The following is a 10,973-nucleotide window of genomic DNA, read 5'->3' as shown; positions in this document are numbered from 1 at the left end:
ATCCCAGGGACAGAGGAGCCTACTGGGCTGCCGTCTATGGGGTCGCACAGAGTCGAACACGACTGAAGTGACTTAGCAGCAGCAATAGCAGTAGAGTAGTTAGATGACTGAGCAACTTCACTTTCACTTTTCACTTTCATGCATTGGAGAAGGAAATGGCAACCCACTCCAGTGTTCTTGCCTGGAGAATCCCAGGGGACGGGGGAGCCTGGTGGGCTGCCATCTATGGGCTCGCACAAAGTCGGACACGACTGAAGCGACTTAGCAGCAGCAGCAGAGTAGTTAGGTATGAAATAGAGTGATCTTGTCATTGACAGTATTCTCCATATAACACTCTCAGTGAAGTAAACTGGATTTCTTAAAGAAATTTCTTAGAGGAAATTGACTTCTCTCAGTTTAAGTTGCCTATAGGCTTCCCTGGTGGTTCAGATGGTAAAGAATCTGCCTGCAGTGTGGGAGACCTGGGTTTGATCCCTGAGTTGGGAGGATCCCCAGGAAAAGGGATTGGCAATCCATTCCAGTATCCTTGCCTGGAGAATTTCATGGACAAAGGAGCCTGGTGGGCTATAGTCCACGGGGTTGCAAAGAGTTGAATACAACTGAGCAACTAATACTTTCATACTTTCAATGAAGAATAAGGATCATCATTACTACTTGGAAAAGTAGAAGACATCAGTAGGGCAGAACAATCGAAAGAAAAGTTACTCTTAAACTTTATTGCCATTATCCATAGTATTGCCATTTTAGATGTTTTTCTGTGTAACTAATCAGCTTTTCAATTAAACCTGACAGCTGCTATTCAAAAAGTGAAAATAAATTTACTTACATTCATAGGTAACATTTTTTTTTCTCACCAAGAATATATATTCTTTCCTATATATGATTTCTTCTTGTAAGTTGGCATTTGTAACTTATTAATATTATATTAAAATATAATGTCCACTCTTTCTTTTATCAATGATATAATCAGCTTACCACAGTGCATTGCTTTTTGGTATAAATTAAAGGAAACAGAGTTGAATTTATTAAAATCAATTTTAAAACTATTTATTTTTATTAGAGCCTAATCTTTCTTTGAGTTTCCTTATTACATTGTAAGTCCTTTATCCCTCAGATCTCTACTCATTAACACATTAAGCCAAAAATCATTATTAAGAGTCCTGCCTCATTAAAAATTGCAAGAACTAGCTTTCCATGCTGGAATTTTACACTGAAAATAGCTTCTAGAGAAAGATAACATTTTTTTAACTGCTCATATTTCTGGCAAATAGCATCATATCACTATTGACAAGTCCCCAAGTCAGAGCACCTACTAAACATGTCCATTCAACAAAAATATTATTTCGTATTGTTTTTGAACAATAGACTTAAGTGCCAAAGTATATCATCTTCCCAAGTACTTTTCCCCCACCATTAACGAGTTATTCTTTCCAGTAACCCTATGACAGAGGCCGTTATGAAAGGAAGCAGAAATGGAAAAAAAATTCTACAAAAAAAAGGTTGTGTCAGAGGTTACACTTTGCCAATGTCACTTTCTGTTGAGGGCAAGTGTCTTTCAATGATTTGTCTCTTTCCGATGGTCAATTACACCCCAGCATGCCTGATAAGATCAATAATACTCCTTAAATTGCTGGGGAATCTGAGGCTGGGTTGACATTTAGAAACAAAATCCTTTCCTCCTCCTTTCAGTCAAAACAATCAGTCACAGGCCTCCAAGGTGACAAGATTGGCAGAGCTATAGTTCCAGATGTCCCAGCTGGCCTTCCAGAGAGCAAAATCATCCTCGGACTCTCAGAATCACAGTCTCTTGTTTTCTAAAGGGAATGCAATTCCTAGGTTCTTAACCTTGAGTTGGATCACAGAGTCCTCCAAGCACTCAACTCAAGGTACACATGGCTCTCTCTCCAAAAATATACACAAAAAGCTTTCTGCTATTAGAGTTCATTCACAAAACTTACCTTTGTCTTCTTAACTGAGATAATACAGACCCATGAAGGTCAATTTAAATTCTCAAGTTCTTATAACTCCTAATCTGGTCTTCTTCAAATCATTCATTGGTACCTCTTGAGAGGGCTGAGGCAACCTCAGGTCTTCCTCAGCTATTCTAGGAAATGATAATACTGTGATTTGGAGAAACTTCAGGCTTATTCAGCAGTATTGGTTGAGCCCTTCTATGTGCCAAGCACTGTGTTATGCATTCTTCTCTTCCACAGCACAGGTGTCAAAACTGAAAAAGAATAAAAATGGTGGCCTTATCTTTTAATCTGACCTATTGGTAAAGCTCCAGAGAACATTCTTCTGCCTTTTCTTTTCATTGACAGGGATAACACACCTCTAAAACAGTTCTAACTCTACTCAGAACCACTCATGTTCCTCCACTGCTCCTAAGATCAAACCCACCTGTGCCTGGTATGGAAGGCCCATGCATACGTGGGAAACCTACATCCCAGTTCATCTTTCCAAACCCCTTTACTCAAGACAAACCACTTGCAGTCACTTTTTAACAAACCATTAAAAAAAAAAAATAGTGCTGTTATCCATTCAAACAGTTCCCACCCAGAAATTCGCTATAGTTATATTCATCCTTCAAGGCCTGCATCTTATCACCCTTCCTCCCTGAATTCTATTCTGATTACCTAACTCAAAATTCCCGTTTCTCTTCTTACTTTCTACAACTCTTATGGCTGTGCCCAGTTGGAGGCTAATGGTTAATGTTTTATCTCTTCATGCACAAATGACTTAATACCACTGATACATTTATGGTTTTTGAGGACAGCTAGCATGTCTACAGATCATTATATACCCTCTTTCACTTTATGGATTTATTCAAATGAGGACTAGCAAAAATGGCCTCTCTTTAAAGGATTCCCAAATTATTTCTATTTTTAGTAGTTGACTCTTAACAGAGAAAACCCAGTCTATCCACATATTGAAACCCTTGAATCTGCCTTGAATGTGCATTTCCTCGGCCAAGAACACTCTCACTTTTATTTTCTTCCAGAGTCCAGAAAATCTTGGAAGCTTGCCTTACGGGGTGATGGAATAAAAAGCCAGACCAAACCAATCAGACGTGGGTTCCTTCTATAAATGTACATTCCACAGCCCAAGATAGAGCATCTTCCATTTTACTTGCCCAGCCTCTGAATGCCTCCTGGTTATAATGAAATACTTCAAAGTCTTCCAAACACCCATTTGGAAGTGACTGCCCCTGATACAAAACGATGTCCAATCGGATGTACATCATCACACAGCAGGGAGGGAGAGGCGTGGAAAGCACTTGGTCTAATCAGAAAGCCTCATCTCTTGATGAGGATTTTCTTTTTCTCATTTGTCATCTTTCTAGCCACTGAATTCTCAAGTGGCCAATTTGCTTCCTATTGGTAATCAGCTAGTTATTTTTACTCTCATTTCTCTCCCTGGAACTGTCAAACTCTTTGGAACAATTCATCACCCACAGGGGCCTAACCCTTCTGTGGCGGGAACTGGTAAGGGGGGGAGGGAAGCTATTATCCTGGAAAAGATAAGTACAAAACTATTTCACCGTTTATATTCAGTTTTTAAACAATGATTTCCCCGATGAGGTAAGTCAAATAATGACACCACTGGGTAAGAGCGAAACAATGAAAGCTTCAAGGGAAAGTGCATTAGGCAATGGAAATGCTCCCCAGCTGTGAAGTTTGTGACTCTGAAATCACTTGTTCTTAGATTGTCTTTACAACCCCACAAAGGAGCATCATCTTACATTCACAACTTACGTTGGCAGGAAGCTGTCTCTGTAAAAATTATAAACCCAGAGAGGAGAGTTTTAAATATGTATAATGCATTGGTGGTTATTCCAAAAGCAACTTTACCCCAGCAACGAGAGAAGGAAGGTAGCCTTTGAAGGTTGTTTTGTCTGTGGCAGGAAACTTTTTCTGCTAGTTCCCGCAGGTCTTCTCAATTACAGAATCTCACTTTAGTTTGTCTCTTATTCCCTTTCCTTCCAGCTTTTGCTGTGTCTGTCTGTCTCCAGTGAAATCATTTCCAAACACTGTTTTCAGGTTGCCATTTTTCTGAGTTCACATCAGGGGCCATGGAAAAGTTGACCCCACCACTCTTGTGAATAAAACTCTGGTGTCAGTACATTTTCTAATTACTGGGTGTCTAATTTGATCTCTTCTCAAATTTCCCTCAGTCCTTCAGAAGAACCTAATATCAATCCCTCCAGGCTGGCTGTGCTCACTGGAGCCAAAAGTTTACATTTCTGAAGTCCATGTTCAGCTTTAAGAAAGATATTAGTGTGACATAAATTGGCATTTTCTGGGCACTTCCTTGGCTCGTAGCAAACTCTTTATTCCTTGGAAGGAAGCAGAGTGTTGAGCAGCCCTTCTGGCTATTTCCTTAGAGACTCTCTGAATCGGGGCAGCAGCAGTGTGATATGAATCTTGAAATGTTTATCTTCCTCCACCGTTTTTCATGTCTCAGACCCTTTCTTGTGTCTCTTCTGTTTCATATAAACATCCACACATGTAACTTCACTTTTAGGTGTGTGCCTCTGTAAGGAGAATCGAAAGAGACTGAGAAAGCACGTTTACATACCCCTTGTCGAGTTTGCTGGCTTTTCATCTGCTAATTCCCTCCACGCATGGCTATTCTCACAATGGGTGATATCACCCAACAGCTGTCCTGGACTGGAAACTAAAATACTTGTAGAATTTCAGCCTTTTGTCTTACCTACTAAAATCTCTCTTTTTTCCAAAATACCAAAACAGTACAAAAATGGTTGGCTGGCTTCAGTGAAACATTATTCCTGTGACTTTATATAAATTGTTTTATAGCCTGTTCTCTTCATGTTTCTTGGTAATTATCCCTAATTCTAAATTTGCCTTCAAGAATCATGAACAGCGATGTTATTGACATGAGTCCTTATATTTGGCATTTGGTGAAACAGCAAAATTGTTTTTGTAAAAATCGGTTTTCCATCTGCCATGTGTGAGTAGAAAATGAGTGGAGAGAAGCGACACTTTTCCTGCCCCGTGTCCCCTGGTTGACCCAAATGAGAACTTTAATATCTGACATGATCCATATGTGTTGATTAGCATCTGGATTGGCTGAATACCATAAGTAGAGATCTCTGGGCCTCCTTCTGCATAATTACTCTGGTTATTTACTCGTGTCACTTGGTCCTACTCCTCTAAAAATAGCAGGTTCCTTTCTTCATCACCAAAACTTACTTCATCACTACAATCGTGATTTTTTTTTTTTTAAGACAAATCTACTTTCCTAACTGTTCTCCCATTCTCTTGGGTCTCCATCCTTATCACAATATCCTGTTCCCTGGCCCTTTCCTCTATTTTGGGGCATTGTGTTAACTACTTACTCCCAAAGAAGGGTGAGAAAACCTCCATGGAGCAGCAATTCTAAAATCCACAGACTACCAGCAGTTCACCATGTTGTACAGACATTGTATACAGCTCAACACATTTTCATAAACTAAAAGCATCTCTTTGACCAGTGCCCAGCTCAGGAGGGAACATGTACGAACTTTCCTAGCCACTGGACAGAATAACGTCTATTGAAAATAATAAGCAAGAATTGAACCTATATTTTGCCTATCTCTTTATTCTACTTTTAATCCTGTTTATTGTTTTTATAAATGTATTGACCAGTGAGTGATTAGAAATAAATAACCAAACAAAATCAAATCAAACAACAGAACGGGCCCTTTACCTCTGCTTGTCTGAGAAAAACCAAGCTAGAGGATGTAAGATGCCTATCAGATTTTGTGAGTGGTTAGTTGCTAACTTCAGCATGCCTGTGAGGACCCGTAGTTCCCACGGGGCCCCGCTGTCCTGAACACGTAGGATAATACTGTACAAGGAACTCATGCACCAGAAACCGTCTCCCACTATCAAAGCGCCTTTCCTTGGATTTAGAGTCACCACAGCGTTTTTGTTCAGGGTCCTCAAAGTGTTGCCTTCTCTGGGGTCCCTGCTTGCAGACATCACACTTGAACTTCACTAGAGTACATTTTCCTTTTTGGAGCCCAACATCACTTGTGAAGGTGACAACATGGTCTATACCATAAAAATGATTGTTCTGGTTCTAATATAGAAGCTGACACACAAGACTGGACTTTTCCTCTTCTCGTGCCAAGATTGTCTGCAGATTGTCAGACAGGATTGTCAGAATTTCCTGTTGTGAATGGGTACAGGCTGTGATATGGCCATTATAGGACTTCCAGTAGTAGTAAGAGGAAAATTATGAACCAACTCCCCTGGAGAGGAAGTTCCTATTGAAACAGCAGTCCGGTCAGCAGGCGCAAGCATGGTAGCTGCCTCCTTCCTACCAGGAATAGCCCCACCTCTACAGCTGCTGACTTTCCCATTGCAGGGTCTGTGAATTCATCACACCAAGAGGCTTGGCAGAAGCAGCATTTGGCATATTCACACAAATTGGGAAGGAATCAGCTACGTGCATTTTCCTGGAAGGCAGGATTTCCCTTGCTCATTGCTTGTATCTTCAGTTTACAACAAATGTCCTGAAAATGGGACACATATGATATCGTAAGTCTTCTATAATTTCAAAGAACAAGTGACCCAAGCCTCATTCTCATTTCCCCTTCTTCCAGAAATTGATTGTTGGATACACAGGTGATACAGCTGGAAGGCCCCATACATATCCGCTAACAAATCCCCCTCCCATCTTACAGGCTGAGACTGAAGCCTGGAAAATGTGTATGACTTGCCAAATATGAGATTCAAACAACACAGATTGGATTTTAGGGTTTTATGTTTTAATTTTGTTTTTTTTTTGGGGGGGGGGAGGGGTGGGTAAACTATTGGTACAAATACAGTATACTTACAGAAAAGGCAAATCATCACTGTGAAACTCAACAGATTTTCTTAAACTGAGATACCCATATAACCACATAACCAGCACCCTGAGCAAGAAGCTAAGCAATCCTAATACTTCCCAAAGCCTCTATAATGTACTGTACCTCTGCTCCCTCCCAAGGGTAACCACTATCCTGCCTTCTAATATCATGTCTTGTTTTTGCCTATTATTAAAGGTCATATAAATGGAATTATATAGTGTGTTATTCTTGCACCTGGCTTCCTTCAGCTCTATGTTGGTGAGATTCATTCACATATTTGCATATAGTTTTATTTATTTGACTGTGCCAGGTCGTAGCTGTGGCATGTGGGGTCTAGTTCCCTGACCAGGGATTGGACCTGGGTGCCCTGCATTGGGAGTGTGGAGTCTTAGCCACTGGAGCAGTAAGGAAGTCTCTGTGTAGTCTTAATGCACTGATTTTAATTTACGTGTAACATTCTTTCCCGTGAGTATAGTACATTGCATATATTTTCAACAGCTGGTAGACATTTAGATCATTTCCAGTTTGGGGCTTTTATGACTAGTAGTGCTAAGACCATTTCTGTACATGTCTTTTGGTGAATATATATATAATAGAATTGGAGTTGACTCACGCTCTCTGATGATCTAGTGGTTAGGATTAGGTGCTCTCAGGGCCATGGCCTAGTCCAATTCCTGGTCAGGGAAGCCTTTCTTCTTGGGCTTCCCTGGTGGCTCAAACCGTAAAGAGTCTGCCTGCAATGTAGGAGACCTGAGTTCAATCCCTGGGTCAGGAAGATCCCCTGGAGAATGAAATGGCAACCCACTCCAGTATTCTTGCCTGAAGAATCCCACAGACAGAGAAGCCTGGCAGGGTTAGGTTATGGGGTCATAAAGAGTTGGACATGACTGAGCAACTAACACATACAGAGTTTAATGCCTAATGATACTCTCAAAAGATGATGAGAAGGGAAATGAACCAACTTTATGCAAGTTCTTGTGCTAGAGAGACTGTCAATGTACCACTCTGTGCCAGCTGTCAAAAGAGGACTATTTGAGGAATATGGTAGCCACATGACAGTTACCAATAAGCATTTACGATTGAGACAGTTTGCAAGGACTCTCAAAAGCCAAAATAGTCACTTGACATTTCATTAATATAAAAATCTGTCCTTTAATTTGCTTTTATTTTTACTTATTTTTATTTACAGAAAGTGAAAGTGTAAAAGTGTTAGTCACTCAGTCGTGTCTGACTCTTTGCAACCCCTGTAGCCCACCAGGCTCCTCTGTCCATGGGATCCTCCACACAAGAATGCTGGAGTGGGTAGCTATTCCCTTCTCCAGGGGATCTTCCCAACCTGGGGATTGAACCTGGGTCTCTTGCATTGCAGGCAGATTCTTTACTGTCTGAACCACCAGGGAAGCCATACAGTCTCATCCTATAAACATACCTCACAAAACAATACTGCTAGGATGTAGGTGTCATGGTTGCAAGGATCTTTGTCTATTCTGTTGATCACAAAGCAGCACCAATGCCTGGCCTAGAAGGTGCTAGACAGTATCCATAGAATGTATGAATGATGGATGGTCCTCATGGCCATTGCTCTCCAACCTTGGAGCTTCCCCAGAGGTAATCTAATCTCTGGTTCTGATGTGTGCCTTTCCCTTCCTTTTTTTTAAAAATACATTGGTTTTGTGTGTGTATGTGTGATAATATTATTGGATTATACCATGCTTTATGAATTTTTTAAGTTAAGGGTATGCCAAGCATTTTTGTTGGTCAGTATATAGAGAAGGTATATCTTTTTTGCACTGTGTAACATTCCATGATATGGATTGTTACATTTCAGCCATCTCTAAATTTTTGGTACCACAAATGATGGTGTAATGAGCATTCTTATGAATATGTATAAATGTTTCTTGATGGTAGATATGTAAAAGGGACTTATTGACTCACAGGTGGTATACATTTTTTTTTCTAATTTTATTTTATTTTTAAACTTTACATAATTGTATTAGTTTTGCCAAATATCAAAATGAATCCACCACAGGTATACATGTGTTCCCCATCCCGAACCCTCCTCCCTCCTCCCTCCCTATACCATCCCTCTGGGCCGTCCCAGTGCACCAGCCCCAAGCATCCAGCATCGTGCATCGAACCTGGACTGGCAACCCAATTCAGTGTCATAAGCAGATACTAACCTGCTTCTCCTTACCACTGCTATGATTGATAATATCAAATTTTGAAATTTTTGCCAAAATGATACGTGAAAAATGTCATTTAGTTTGTATTCCTATCCATATTACTGGAGTTGGGCATCTAGCCATGTGTTTGTTGCTTTAGGTTAGGGTTTGATTCAAGCCTAGACTATACGCCTGCAAAGAGCAAGTGTATAGTCTAAAACAATTTAGTGGGTGGATGAAATCCGTCAACCCCCATCAAGGCACTTACTTATGGCCATATTATACATTATTGTGGTCTTCAGGACTATGCTGCTGCTGCTGCTGCTAAGTCACTTCAGTCGTGTCCGACTCTGTGCGACCGCAGAGACGGCGGCCCACCTGGCTCCCCCGTCCCTGGGATTCTCCAGGCAAGAACACTGGAGTGGGTTGCCATTTCCTTCTCCAACGCATGAAAGGGAAAAGTGAAAATGAACTCGCTCAGTTGTGTCCGACTCTCCGCGACCCCAGGGACTGAAGCCCACCAGGCTCCTCCGTCCATGGGATTTTCCAGGCAAGAGTACTGGAGTGGGGTGCCATTGCCTTCTTTACTTCAGGACTATAGGAATCCCATACAATCTCTGATTATATCTCTGCCTACACGCTTAGGGTATAAAGAAGTGATTTAAATATTTCTTCAACATCCCAGGGGACAAGCAGAATTTTGACCTGTCTAGTGTACTGATATAAAACTAAATCATTTGGAGACTGGACTATTTGGCTTATCTATCTTTGCTACCAAAGTGGGATCTGAGTTCTGAAAAATATCCTGTACAGGGTATGAAATTACAACTAAATCTGCAATAAGCATCCAGTTTATATTCCTGCATGTTGGGTTCATTACCCAACCTGTTCCTGACGAACATTAAGCGCAGAGAGTCTGGGGGTGAACTTACCAACTTTCAATCCTGATCTTTGCTGGTTTGCAAACCAGGATGTGTTTGTGAACCTCTGTTCCTCTGTTTTATTTTCTATCAGAATAAGACTTACTTTGTAGAATCATCAAGAGAATTAATTGATTAATAAATTAATTGATCAATAAACACAGCACAGACCCTAGCATCTACTATTCAACAAAGATTATTATTATAATTATTAATAGGGTTAGTTTTCATTGGGTCAAAGATCAGGGTTTACACTGGACCTGAGAATATGTTCAAATTCTTTTCTGGTCCTCTACTGGGGAAGAAAATCAATGTAGTGGGCCCTTCATATTCATCTATAGATGTGTGCTCACTTTGTATAGAAGTCATATTGGCCTCAGACGTTGTTTTTATACATAGCTCCTTGCAGGTTTTTAGTCCTGAACATGCAAATGAGGACTATTTAACAGAAAGGCCCACCAGACTACTATGAGTTTTTACCTAGTGCATCAACTGATTCAAGTTTGTTCTGATCAGACTTTGGCCTCATGAGCCCTTGGCTGACATTTCTGTTTGAAACCTGACACCCTGCCAGAAAATTTCTTCAGTTTGAATGAAATGAAATGGGGAGCTTAATTCCAATAACAGACGGACCCAGCAGGGCCGGCAGTTGTTTCAGATTTTTATTGTCCCACGAGAACTTGGCCTCCTAGGCCGTGACTCCAGACCTCTACACGTTCACCTTGCATTCAGGATAGAATAACCAGAGGCTCACAGAGGGGACGTCTGGGTGGGGTAAAGTCAAACCCCAGCTGCCTTTTTCCTTGGCTTCCTCAACTGTTTTTTGAGGTCTGATCACTCTTGGTCTTGGGGATGAGACTAATTTAATGCCAGGGCATATGCTGATGCCATTTCAGAAATGCTGGAAAGATGCCATCCTTACCACACTCACTCTAGAATGAGCCTTCCAGGGAACTCCTTCTCTGGAAATTCTGAGATTAAGATGCAGCCCTCATTAGAATCTTCTTTCTAACCAGAAGTGAGCTGGGGAGAATG

At 40.9% G+C, this 10,973-nt stretch overlaps 1 long non-coding RNA gene across 2 annotated transcripts in view; it reads right to left on the bottom strand.

The window, feature by feature from the left end:
• Nucleotides 1–691: 691 nt before the first annotated feature.
• Nucleotides 692–10,973, bottom strand: part of LOC113880911 — a 129,821-nt gene continuing 119,539 nt past the window's right edge. For both annotated transcript variants that reach the window (XR_003507872.1, XR_003507873.1), the window contains one exon: nucleotides 692–6,520. This is a non-coding gene — a long non-coding RNA (uncharacterized LOC113880911). The remainder of the gene's footprint in view (nucleotides 6,521–10,973) is intronic.

The sequence above is a fragment of the Bos indicus x Bos taurus genome, chromosome 22, assembly GCF_003369695.1.
Source record: "Bos indicus x Bos taurus breed Angus x Brahman F1 hybrid chromosome 22, Bos_hybrid_MaternalHap_v2.0, whole genome shotgun sequence".
NCBI classification, from domain to species: domain Eukaryota; kingdom Metazoa; phylum Chordata; class Mammalia; order Artiodactyla; family Bovidae; genus Bos; species Bos indicus x Bos taurus.
This window is presented reverse-complemented; position numbering and strand designations above follow the sequence as displayed.